The 14096-nt window shown below is 41.6% G+C and overlaps 1 protein-coding gene across 3 annotated transcripts in view; it reads right to left on the bottom strand.

Moving 5' to 3' along the window:
* tfdp2 (transcription factor Dp-2) overlaps positions 1-12705 on the bottom strand; it is a 56022-nt gene extending 43317 nt beyond the window's left edge. For all 3 annotated transcript variants that reach the window (XM_070438609.1, XM_070438620.1, XM_070438629.1), the window contains exon 1: positions 12591-12705. The gene's annotated coding sequence lies outside the window, so the exon portion shown is untranslated. The remainder of the gene's footprint in view (positions 1-12590) is intronic.
* Between the last annotated feature and the right edge of the window lie 1391 nt (positions 12706-14096).

Here is a 14096-nt window from a genome sequence, read left to right as displayed (position 1 = left end):
TCCTCTAGACGGGATGAGATCAATATCCTTCCAGGATACCTCGGCCAGGTTAATTTAGAAAGGCCTGCTCGCTGAAGTGTTTCAGGGAGCGTTTGACAGTGATGAGTGGAGTCGTTTGACTGCTGACCCATTACGGATGCAGGCAATGAGGCAGGTGATCGCTGAGAACTTGGTTGAAACAGCAGAGTGTATTTGGAGGGCAAGTTAGTAGGATGATATCTATGAGGGTACCCGTGTTTACGTAAATGCGGGGTGGTACCTGGTAGCGTTCATCGATAATTATATTATATATACAGTGGGAGAACAGTATTGATCACTGTGGCCGATTTTGCAGGTTTTCCTACTTAAAAGCAATTGTAGAGGTCTGTAATTTTTATCATAGGTACCTTCAAACTGTGAGAGACGGCAATCTAAAACAAAATGCCAGAAAATCACATTGTATGATTTTAAGTTAAATTCATTTGCAGTTTAATTGCATGGACATAAGATATTTGATCACCTTACCAACTAGTAACGAATCCGGCTCTCACAGACCGTTAGTTATTTCTTAAGAAGCCTCCTGTTCTCCACTCATACCTGTATTAACTGCACCTGATTTTGAACTCGTTACCTGTATAAAACACCTGTCCACACACTCAATCAAACAGAGCTCCAACCTCTCACAATGGCCAAGACCAGAGAGCTGTGTAAGGGACATCAAGAGATAAAATTGTAGACCTGCACAAGGCTGGGATGGCTATCAGGACAATAGGCAAAGCGAGCTTGTGAGAAGCAAAACTGTTGGCGCAATTATTAGAAAATAGGAAGAAATAAAGAATTCAAGATGATGTCAATCACCCTCGGTCTGGGGCCTCCATGCAGATCATCCTGTGGGGCATCCAATGATCATGAGGAAGGTGAGGGATCACCAGAACTACACGGCAAGAACTGTCATCGACCTGAAAGAGAGCTGGGACCACAGTCCTCAAAAGAAAACCATTAGTAACACACTAACGCCGTTCATGAGTATAAATCCTGCCAGCGCACACAGGTCCCTGCTCAAGAGGCTGCATGTCCAGGCCCGCTGAAGTTTGCCAATGACCATCTGGATGATCCCAGAGGAGGATGGGAGAAGGTCCATGTGGCTGTGCATTCAAAAATAGAAGCTTTTTTGGTCTAACTCCACTCGCCGTGTTTGGAGAAGAGAAGGATGATACAACCACCAAAACACCATCACAACCGTGAAGCATGGAGGTGGACCACATCAATTCTTGGGATGCTTTTCTGCAAAGGGGACAGAACGATGCACGTATTGAGGGGAGGATGGATGGGGCCCAGTATTGCGAGATCTTGCCAACAACCCGTCCTTCCGTCAGGTAAGAGCATTGATGATGGGTCGTGCTGCGGTCTTCCAGCGATGACAACGACCCAAACATCAACACAGGCAACTAAGGAGTGGCTCCGAAGAAAAGTATCTCAAGGTCTGGAGTGCCTAGCGCAGTCTCCAGACCTGAACCAATAGAAAATCTTTTGGAGGAGAGCTGAAAGTCCGTATTGCCCAGCGACAGCCCGAAACCTGAAGATCTGGAGAAGGTCTGGTATGGAGGAGTGGCCAAAATCCCTGCTGCAGTGTGTGCAAACCTGGTCAAGAACTACAGGAAACGTATGATCTCTGCTAATTGCAAACAAAGGATTCAGTACCAAATATTAAGTTCTGCTTTTCTGATGTATCAAATACTTATGTCTTGCCAATAAAATGCTAATTAATTACTTAAAAATCATACAATGTGATTTTTCGGGATTTTTTTTTTAGATTCCGTCTCTCACAGTTGAAGTGTACCTATGATAAAAATTACAGACCCTACATGCCTTTGTAAGTAGGAAAACCTGCAAAATCGGCAGTGTATCAAATACTTGTTCTCCCCACTGTATATCTATATATATAATATATATATATATATATTTACTGCTCAAAAAATAAAGGAACACTTAAACAACACAATGTAACTCCAAGTCAATCACACTTCTGTGAAATCAAACTGTCCACTTAGGAAGCAACACTGATTGACAATAAATTTCACATGCTGTGTGCAAATGGAATAGACAAAAGGTGGAAATTAAGGCAATTAGCCAGACACCCCCAATAAAGGAGTGTTCTGCAGGTGGTGACCACAGACCACTTCTCAGTTCCTATGCTCCTGCTGATGTTTTGGTCACTTTTGAATGGTGGCGGTGCTCTCACTCTAGTGTAGCATGAGACGGAGTCTACAACCCACACAAGTGGCTCAGGTAGTGCAGCTCATCCAGGATGGCACATCAATGCGAGCTGTGGCAAGAAGGTTTGCTGTGTCTGTCAGCGTAGTGTCCAGAGCATGGAGGCGCTACCAGGAGACAGGCCAGTACATCAGAGACGTGAGAGAGGCCGTAGGAGGGCAACAACCCAGCAGCAGGACTGCTACCTCCGCCTTTGTGCAGGAGGAGCACTACCAGAGCCCTGTAAATGACCTCCAGCAGGCCACAAATGTGCATGTGTCTGCTCAAACGGTCAGAAAACAGACTCCATAGAGGGTGGTATGAGGGCCGACGTCCACAGGTGGGGGCTGCTACAGCCAAACCCGTGCAAGACGTTTGGCATTTGCCAGAGAAACACCAAGATTAGCAAATTCGCCACTGGCGCCCTGTGCTCTTCAGATGAGAGCAGGTTCACACTGAGCACATGAGCACATGTGACAGACGTGACAGAGTCGGGAGACGCCGTGGAGAACGTTCTGCTGCCTGCACCATCCTCCAGCATGACCGGTTTGGCGGTGGGTCAGTCATGGTGTGGGGGTGGCATTTCTTTGTGGGGCCGCACAGCCCTCCCATGTGCTCGCCAGAGGTAGCCTGACTGCCATTAGGTACCGAGATGAGATCCTCAGAGCCCTTGTGAGACCATATGCTGACACATGCACATTTGTGGCCTGCTGGAGGTCATTTTGCAGGGCTCTGTGTGTATGCTGCTCCTCCGCACAAAGGCGGAGGTAGCCGTCCTGCTGCTGGTGTTGTGCCTCCTACGGGCCTCCTCCACGTCTCCTGATGTACTGGCCCTGTCTCCTGGTAGCGCCTCCATGCTCTGGACACTACGCTGACAGACACAGCAAACCTTCTTGCCACAGCTCGCATGATGTGCCATCCTGAATGAGCTGCACTACCTGAGCCACTTGTGTGGGTTGTAGACTCCGTCTCATGCTACCACTAGAGTGAGAGCACCGCAGCATTCAAAAGCATGACACAAAACATCAGCCAGGAAGCATAGGAACTGAGAAGTGGTCTGTGGTCACCACCTGCAGAACCATTCCTTTATTGGGGGTGTCTGGCTAATTGCCTATAATTTCCACCTTTGTCTATTCCATTGCACAACAGCATGTGAAATTTATTGTCAATCAGTGTTGCTTCCTAAGTGGACAGTTTGATTTCACAGAAGTGTGATTGACTTGGAGTTACATTGTGTTGTTTTAAGTGTTCCCTTTACACCTACCTGTAGCACGCGCTCCAGCAGGTTTATCTCTCTGGTCACCCCCAAAACCAATTCTTCCTTTGGCCGCCTCTCCTTCCAGTTCTCTGCTGCCAATGACTGGAACGAACTACAAAAATCTCTGAAACTGGAAACACTTATCTCCCTCACTAGCTTTAAGCACCAGCTGTCAGAGCAGCTCATAGATTACTGCACCTGTACATAGCCCATCTATAATTTAGCCCAAACAACTACCTCTTTACCTACTGCATTTATTTATTTATTTTGCTCCTTTGCACCCCATTATTTCTGTCTCTACTTTGCGCTTTCTTCCAATGCAAACCAACCATTCCAGTGTTTTTAGTTTTATTTTACTTGCTGTGTTGTATTTACTTCGCCACCATGGCCTTTTTATATTTTTATTTATTTATACATATATTTGTTTGCCTTCACCTCCCTTATCTCACCTCACTTGCTCACATTGTATATAGACTTATTTTTTTTTTCACTGTATCTTTGACTATATGTTTGTTTTACTCCATGTGTAACTATGTGTTGTTGTATGTGTCGAACTGCTTTGCTTTATCTTGGCCAGGTCGCAATTGTAAATGAGAACGTGTTCTCAATTTGCCTACCTGGTTAAATAAAGGTTAAATAAATAAAAATAAATAAAATATAAATAAGAGGTCGACCGATTAAAATCGGCATGGCCGATTTCAAGTTTTCATAACAATCGGTAATCTGCATTTTTGGACACCGATTATGGCCAATTACATTGCACTCCACGAGGAGACCGCGTGGCAGACCGACTACCTTTTACGCGAGTGCAGCAAGAGCCAAGGTAAGTTTCTAGCTAGCATTAAACTTATCTTATAAAAATCAATCAATCTTAACATAATCACTAGTTAACTACACATGGTTGATGACATTACTAGTTTATCTAGCTTGTCCTGCATTGCATATATTCGATGGGGTACCTGTTAATTTATCATCGAATCACAGCCTACTTCGCCAAACGGGTGATGATTTAACAAGCGCATTCGCGAAAAAAGCACTGTCGTTGCACCAATGTGTACCTAACCATAAACATCAATGCCTTTCATAAATCAATACACATCTATATCATTTTTTACCTGCAAATTTATTTAATATTGCCTGCTAACATGAATTTCTTTTAACTAGGGAAATTTCTCTTGCTTTCTGTGCAAGCAGAGTCAGGGTATATGCAGCAGTTTGGGCTGCCTGGCTCGTAGCGAACTGTGTGAAGACCATGTCTTCCTAACAAAGACCTTCATTAATTTGCCGGAATTGTACATAATTATGACATAACGTTGAAGGTTGTGCAATGTAACAGCAATATTTAGACTTAGGGATGTTAGATAAAATACGGAAAGGTTCCGTATTTCACTGAAAGAATAAACTTTTTTTCTCTCTCGAAATGATAGTTTCCGGATTTGACCATATTAATGACCTAAGGCTCGTATTTCTGTGTGATATATTATAATTAAGTCTATGATTTGATAGAGCAGTCTGACTGAGCGGTGGTAGGCAGCAGCAGGCTCGTAAGCATTCATTCAAACAGCCCTTTCCTGCATTTGCCAGCAGCTCTTAGTTGTGCTTCAAGTATTGCGCTGTCTATGACTTCAAGCCTATCAACTCCCGAGACTAGGCTGGCAATACTATAGTGCCTATAAGAACATCCAATAGTCAAAGGTATATGAAATACAAATGGTATAGAGAGAAATAGTCCTATAATTCCTGTAACTACAACCTAAAACTTCTTACCTGGGAATATTGAAGACTCATGTTAAAAGGAACCACCAGCTTTCATATGTTCTCATGCAAGGAACTTAAACGTTAGCTTTTTTACATGGCAAATATTGCACTTTTACTTTCTTCTCCAACACTTTGTTTTTGCATTATTTAAACCAAATTGAATATATTTCATTATTTGAGACTAAATAGATTTGTTGATGTATTAAGTTAAAATAAAAGTGTTCATTCAGTATTGTGATAATTGTCATTATTACAAATATATATATAAAAATCGGCATCGGCTTTTTTTGGTCGTCCAATAAATCGGTATCGGCGTTGAAAAATCATAAATCGGTCGACCTCATCCATCATTCCCCTGAATGTCCCAAAAGTGTGTGGACTTCTGCTCCACACAAGTATAGTTAAACGCACACACACAGCAGTAGTTTCACACCCTTCTGTGCATTAACATTTGCTTCTGTGGAGTTTGACAACGTTGGAGGATTTGGGTCAGTTGGATTCAGATGTGTTGCATCTAACCTAGTTTCAGCAATACTGACGGTATTGAAAAACCATCCCGAGGCCATTTCCAAATACCCCAGTATAAGGCCTAGTCTTTTTTCAAAGAGCTCACGGAGTAAACGTAGCTTTCATGACGTGACGATACGCTGTTGTGCAGTGCAAGAGGTGATCAACTTAGACTTGAAATGCACTACTGTTTGCCAGCTAAATATCTTATAAGTAAAAAAAAATGTAAGATGTGCCAAATAAATTCTTCCCATCACATGGCTCCAGCTATGCATTTGGTTTGCTAACTTGCTAGCTAGTGGCTAGCTTGCAAGATCAAGCTTCTTGGTTACAGCAGAGAATCAATTCCCCCCTGTGTCAAGATCCCTGTTATCTGAAATTTGATTCGTGCATGCAGCAAACATTTTGAGAGTTGTACAACTTTGAGCTGGGCTGTCCTTGCATGTCCTTGCATTAGTTTGTTCGCCTGTGCTTCTTAGCATTCAGCTAGCATCCACTAAGGCAATTCCCTAGTACTTTGTTAGCCTTTTGTTTTTTTACATTTGGAAATGCCAGTAATACCGTATACCCCAGTATGGTACAGGAACGGGAGTGCTTCAGCCTTTGTGCTCAAAGCTTGTTGAGGACCCCGGGAGGCTCATAAAGAAGCGAACAGCTGGTGAGCCTAGAAGGGCCGGAGAGGCAGAGGGAGGTTCCATTCAAAGGATCAATGGCAGATAGAAAGGAGGTGCCGCCCACATCCCTGCCAAACAATAGCTCCCCCGTGGGCCCCAGACGGCACTCCACATAATGGGCTTTTGTCCAACATGGACAGAACCTATAGAGGAACCAGAGAAGCGCCAAAGTGGCTGGAGGTCTCTCTCACGTTCTCTGTATCCTGCAACTCTCCATCTCTCTCTCCCACCTCTCCCTCTGATGAGATGGAAACGTTACATGTATGCAACATCGGGCACTAAAGTGTAACAGTGTCTTTAAACACCTGGTAACGTGTCGTCTGTACATGATCAAAACATAAAATAACACCACTCTTCTAGATGAGATCATTAAAAAAACTAAAAACACTTGATACCATCTGGTGGCCCATCTTTGTAAATACCAAACCGGAAATCATCAGTAAGTGGCACGCCTCCGCAGCTTGTCAACACAGCAGTTCTGCTCTTACGAAACGGTCTCGTACGATTTCAAAAAGGTGCATTTCCGAAATTCAATGGATGCAAAATTCTCAGATGTCCAGAGAAGCCGCAGTATAGATTTATTTTTATTTTTAATACTGTTTTTCTCTGCCACTTGAAAAAAAATCACGTTTTATATACAGTATTTAACATTGGGTGTTAAGTGATGCAAACCACATATTTTATGTTGCTTTATATACAATGACATTGTATCTTTTTCACGTCAAATAAAACTTATATTCAGAGTCTGGATCTCTATTAAACATATATTTGAATGTTAACTGCCTATGGGCCCCAATTTGCATGTGTAAAAAAAGTTTGCAAACTTCCCATCTTAACTGTAATATATCTAATATACACCAATGAGAATCTGGTGTTTTGAATACTGCAACTAGCGTTTGAATGATATGCATTGCATTTTCAGATTGAACGACCATTTTCTCAAAAGTATTGTTTGTGTGTTAATATTTTCATGGAGTGCGCACTGTCTGAAACTTCTGGCGGGCTGTATTTCATACATGGAACACATAACATTTTTGAAATGCAGAAATAAAATGACACACTGAAGATAACTCTTGCAATATATACAGTGCCTTAGGAAAGTATTCAGGCCCCTTTACCTTTTCAACATAGTTACATTACAGCCTTAGTCTAAAATTGATTAAATATTTTTGTTCCCATATCAATCTAAAGCGATCTCTAGAACTTCTCTGTGGAGATGGGAGAACTTTCCAGAAGTACAACCAGCACTCCACCAATCAGGCCTTTATGGTAGAGTGGCCAGACGGAAGCCATTCCTCGGTAAAAAGGCACGACAGCCCGTTTGGAGTTTGCGAAAAGGCACCTACAGGACTCTCAGACCATGAGAAACAAGATTTTCTGGTCTGATGAAACCAAGATTTAACTCTTTGGCCTTAATAATGTCAAGTGTCACATTTGGAAGAAACTGGGAGATTAGTCAGGATCAAGGGAAAGATGAATGGAGCAAAGTACAGAGAGATCATTGATGAAGTCCTGAGTGTTCTGGAGCAGGTTCTCAGACTGGGGTGAAGGTTCACCTTCCAACAGGACATTGGCCCTAAGCACACAGCCAAGACAATGCATGAGTGGTTTCGGGACAAGTCTCTGAATATCCTTGAGTGGCCCTGCCAGAGCCCGGACTTGAACCCGATCGAGCATCTCTGGAGAGACCTGACAATAGCTGTGCAGCGACGCTCCCTATCCAACCTGACAGAGCTTGAGAGGATCTGCAGAGAATAACTCTCCAAATACAAGTGCCAAGTTTGTAACGTCATACCCAAAAAGACCTGAGGATGTAATCGCACCAAAGGTAAAGCGTCTGAATACTTACGTAAATGTGATATTTGCATTTTTGTTTTTACAAATATCTTATCAAAATGTCCCAAATTATAAGCAGAAACTTATCTAAATCAGGCAAAGAAAATCCCAAAAATTATTACGCCATCTCTGGCTGTAGCCTACAGCACAAATTCTCTATTAGCGGATTAGGGTCGGGTGCGGGCCTCAGATTTTCACAGCGGCTGCAGATGGGTCATTAGCAATTGCGGGTGGGTGCGTCCTCAGATTTAAGTCCAGTCACATGGAAGGAACCATAACCGAATAAAGGCCTAATATAACATTTTAATAACAAAGCAAGCTAAACAGTCAAATGAGCACTAAGCTTCAGTCTGTAACGAGAGAACAAGTCTGGTGACAAAGAAGCATAAACACACTCAGAAATTCATATAGCACAGTAGTAAACTATGACAAACAGCACTACCCAAAGACCTGAATATCAAAGGCGATAACGGTCCCACATGCAGTGACCTTACAGGTGATAGATGCCCATCCCCCTCCCCTCAGCTACAAGATGAAATGTCCAGGCTGCTTGTGCAGGAACAGATGTCACAATGAAATCTGAAAGCTTGTCACTTCAATCTCAGTAGAGTAGGCCCAGGCTAACAAAACCACAACTTTGCTGTCCAACTAGCCCCTCTGACATAATTGAACAACTGTTGTTAGTGAAGGGTTATTTTGACTTCAAGTGAATGTACGTCAACTTCTTCATGGCTACTAAATGAACACGATTGATTGGTTTGTATTAGAGGTCGACCGATTATGATTTTTCAACGCCGATTACCGATTATTGGAGGACCAAAAAAGCCGATACCGATTAATCGGACGATTTCTTTTATTTCTTTGTAATAATGACAATTACAACAATACTGAATGAACACTTATTTTAACTTAATATAATACATCAATAAAATCAAGTTAGCCTCAAATAAATAATGAAACATGTTCAATTTGGTTTAAATAATTCAAAAACAAAGTGTTGGAGAAGAAAGTAAAAGTGCAATATGTGCCATGTAAAAAAGCTAACGTTTAAGTTCCTTGCTCAGAACATGAGAACATATAAAAGCTGGAGGTTCCTTTTAACATGAGTCTTCAATATTCCCAGGTAAGAAGTTTTAGGTTGTAGTTATTATAGGACTATTTCTCTCTATACCATTTGTATTTCATATACCTTTGACTATTGGATGTTCTTATAGGCACTTTAGTATTGCCAGTGTAACAGTATAGCTTCCGTCCCTCTCCTCGCTCCTACCTGGGTTCGAACCAGGAACACATCGACAACAGCCACCCTCGAAGCAGCGTTACCCATGCAGAAAAAGGGGAACAACTACTCCAAGTCTCAGAGCGAGTGACGTTTGAAACGCTATGAGCGCGCACCCCGCTAACTAGCTAGCCATTTCACATCGGTTACACCAGCCTAATCTCGGGAGTTGACAGGCTTGAAGTCATAAACAGCGTAAACAACCTGCCTTACATTGCACTCCACGAGGATCCTGCGTGGCAGGCTGGCTACCTGTTACTCGAGGGCAGCAAGAAGCCACAATCATTGCCTTTCTTTAAAATCTATTCACAAGTATATTTTTTTAAACCTGCATATTTAGTTAATATTGCCTGCTAACATGAATTTCTTATAATTAGGGAAATTGTGTCACTTCTCTTGCGTTGTGTGCAAGCAGTCAGGGTATATGCAGCAGTTTGGGCCGCCTGGCTCTTTGCGAACTGTGTGATGACCATTTCTTCCTAACAAAGACCGTAAGTAATTTGATAGAATTTTACATAATTATGACATAATATTGAAGGTTGTGCAATGTAACAGCAATATTTAGACTTAGGGTTGCCACCCGTTCAACAAAATATGGAACGGTTCTGTATTTCACTGAAAGAATAAATGTTTTGTTTTCCAAATTATAGTTTCCGGATTTGACCATATTAAATGACCAAAGGCTCGTATTTCTGTGTTTATTATATTATTAATTCTATGATTTAATATTTGATAGAGCAGTCTGACTGCGTGGTGGAAGGCAGCAGCAAGCTCGTAAGCATTCATTCAAACAGCACTGCATTTTGCCAGCAGCTCTTAGCAATGCTTGAAGCACAGCGCTGTTTATGACTTCAAGCCTATCAACTCCCGAGATTAGCCTAGCAATACTAAAGTGCCTATAAGAACATCCAATAGTCAAAGGTATATTAAATACAAATGGTATAGAGAGAAATAGTCGACGCACCATGATTCCAATAATAACTACAACCTAAAACTTCGTAACTGGGAATTTTGAACCACCAGATTTCATATGTTCTCATGTTCTGAGCAAGAAACTTAAATGTTAGCTTTTATTTTTTACATGGCACATATTGCACTTTTACTTTTTTCTCCAACACTGTTTTTGCAGTACTTAAACCAAATGTAACATGTTTAATGATTGATTTGAGACTAAATAGATTTTATGTATAATAAGTTATTTCAGTATTGTTGTAATTATTACACACACACAGATGTTTTTTAAAAATTATATAAAATTGGCCGGTTAATCGGTATCGGCTTTTTTTGGTACTCCAATAATCGGTATCGGTCAACCTCTAGTGTGGACACCCCTTCAAATTACTGGATTCGGCTATTTCAGCCACACCAGTTGCTGACAGGTGTATAAAATCGAGCACACAGACATGCAATCGACCATAGACAAACATTGGCAGTAGAATGGCCTTACTGAAGAGCTCAGTGACTTTCAACGTGGCACCATCATAGGATGCCACCCTTCCAACAAGTCAGTTCGTCAAATTTCTGCCCTGCTAGAGCTGCCCGGGTCAAGTGCTGTTATTGTAAAGTGGAAATGTCTAGGAGCAATAACGGCTCAGCCGCGAAGTGGTAGGCCACACAAACTCACAGAATGGGACTCGAGATTCATGAAATGGATTTCCATGGCCGAGCAGCTGCACGCATGCCTAAGATCACCATGCGCAATGCCAAGTGTCAGCTAGTATGCTAACTCTGCTAGCTAGTCTAGTTTGGCCCAGTGCACCCTGCATCCATTACTAGCTAGTTTGATGAGCGCACACATGTCAGTTAGCTAGTTAGGTCTTTATGATTTGCAGAACGTTAGCTAACGTTAACTATAGTAGCAATGATTGCCGATTTGCGCTTTGCAAAGCTCGTCGCTATTGGACTCTGGAGCAGTGATGAATCACGCTTCACCATCTGGCAGTCTGATGGAAGAATCTGGGTTTGGCGGATGCCAGGATAAAACTACCTGCCTGGATGCATAGTGCCAACTGTAAAGTTTGGTAGAGGAGGAATAATGGTCCGGGGCTGTTTTTCATGGTTCAGGCTAGGCCCCTTAGTTCCAGTGAAGGGAAATCTTAAAGGTAGAGTATACAATGACATTCCAGATGATTCTGTGATTCCAAGTTTGTGGCTACAGTTTGGGGAAGGCCCTTTCACTTTTAAGCATGACAATGCCCCCATGCACAAAGCGAGATCCATACAGAAATGGTTTGTCGAGATTGATGTGGAAGAACTTGACTGGCCTACACAGAGCCCTGACCTCAACCCCATCAAACACCTTTGGGATGAATTGGAATGCCTAATCGTCCGACCTCAGTAAGTCCCTGCAGCAATGTTCCAACATCTAGTGAAAAGCCTTCCCAAAAGAGTGGCGGCTATTATCAAAATCAAATAAAATTATATTTGTCACATGCACCGAATACAACAGGTGTAATAGACCTTACAGTGAAATGCTTACTCACAAGCCCTTAACCAACAATGCAGTTAAGAAAAATGTGTTAAATAAAAAAATATATAAGTAAAAAATAAGAAATAAAAGTAACACATAATTAGAGAGCAGCAGTAAATTAACAATAGCGGGGGTATCGGTATAGCAGCAAACGAGCAGGTGTCCACATAACGTTACATACACTACATGACCAAAAGTATAATTTATATACAAAATAGCAGATTGAGTTAATGCTAAACGTTGTTCTGCCTCGAAGGCAATTATGTCTAATTTATTTATTCGTAACGCAAATTGTACATGGCTATTGAGCTAAGATATTACGTAGTGTTGTATCTTCATACATTTATCATAAATTACAGTATAATTATCGTAAACACTGGCACAAAAAAAACAAGTGTTGGCTAGAAAGTAACGTTAGGCTAATAGCTAGGCTACCTAACGTTAGCTTACTAGCTAGCTGCTGACTGGCTAACTTTACCATTACATTAGCTGGCTAACTAGATAGAAAGTACACGAAGTCTTATCTATAGTAGCTCATTTCGTTAGGGAAATGTGTAAAGCAAAATATGTATTTACCTTTTACATGTACTGCCGGAGAACAAAAAGTTTTTTTTTTTAAGATAACCAGGGCCGGACGAAAATCGCTCTACTTTCTGTCAATGGAAGCGACAGAACAAGTCGGACCCCTTTTCGCAGTACACAAGCTTGGCGGCGGCTGCCAGCTGTCGTCTCTGATTGGTTACACCCGCTTGTGATGCGAGACACCAGATGGAAGCAGATTGGATGTCCCCGGACCGATGTAAACAGCAAACGCAAGCCACTAAAAAAACTAGTCTACAATGAAAACTGTATTTGGGAGGAATCATATATATTTTCTTATTATGCGCTACTTAAAGTCTAGCACAGCTCATCGAATTCATTAGCCAGTAACCATGCACACTCCAGCAATGATGTACATACAGTGCACTGACTGCCCTCAAAGTATTCATACCCTTTGACTTTTTAAACATTTTGTTGTGTTACAGCCTGAATTCAAAATGGATTCGATTTTTTTTCTTACCCATCTTCACACAATACCCCATGACTGGTGCACATTTAGTGCAAATGGTGCACATTTATTGAAAATGAAATACAGAAATATCTCATTTACATAAGTATTCACACCCCTGAGTCAATAGTTTTCAATAAAACGTCATAATAAGGTGTAGAGCGTGGGGAGCAAGGAGACCCACAGCTCCACTAAAAACATTGACAACTGGGTGCCATTTGTGATTGTTGAATTTTTTTTACCCCTTTTTAATCCTTGTCATATGTAGAGAAATAATGAAGAGATATTATAGATAAAACATATCGGTGCTGATTGGCCATTGGACATAAACATTACACAACGTGTTGAAATCGCAAATTCAACAATGAGTGGTTTGAAAGGAATCAGTGACAGTGGCTAACTGCAAGCATTGCAAAGCAATCACTAGCCTGCTATTCAGTGGAGTGGCTGTGTGGTTGCAAATCTGGGATTTGTCTCTTTTCCAAGTTTAAAATGATAAACATTCAACATTGGCCATGCTGTCAATGAAACATGATTTGTGCCGCACTCAAAACAACTGTTAACTCTGAACTGTGAATTCTTGACTTCAGTGAGTTCAAGACAACTGGGAATTCCGTAAAAAAATGAGCTCTGACTGGGAAATACGTTTTGACCGATCATCAAACTCGGGAACACGGGCCTCTTTCTAGAGCTATGACCTGAAGATCAATGACGTCATCATGACTCGAACTTGTTTTTTTCAGAGTTCCCAGTTGTCTTGAAAGCAACATAAATCCAGAGAATGCCAGACTTTGATGGCAAAATTTTCCCATGAAAGACCGCCGTGCCACCTTCCTGTTCAAGTGAGCACAACACAACAAGGTGATTCCAAACATTTCTTGTATGCTGCTGCATAAAAAATGTACTATGCCAGGTAGATATGTATACTGTAGCTAAGAAATGTATACTAAGTGTATGTTGTGTAGAAAGATGTTAGTAGCCCATGTGCCTCACGCTAATAATTTGGTCTATTTTCCCTTATTCATTTTGCCCAA

Source organism: Salvelinus sp. IW2-2015, linkage group LG4p (genome assembly GCF_002910315.2).
Source record: "Salvelinus sp. IW2-2015 linkage group LG4p, ASM291031v2, whole genome shotgun sequence".
Taxonomy (NCBI): domain Eukaryota; kingdom Metazoa; phylum Chordata; class Actinopteri; order Salmoniformes; family Salmonidae; genus Salvelinus; species Salvelinus sp. IW2-2015.
Note: the sequence above shows the minus strand (reverse complement) of the source record. Positions and strands in the feature narration are given on the sequence as shown.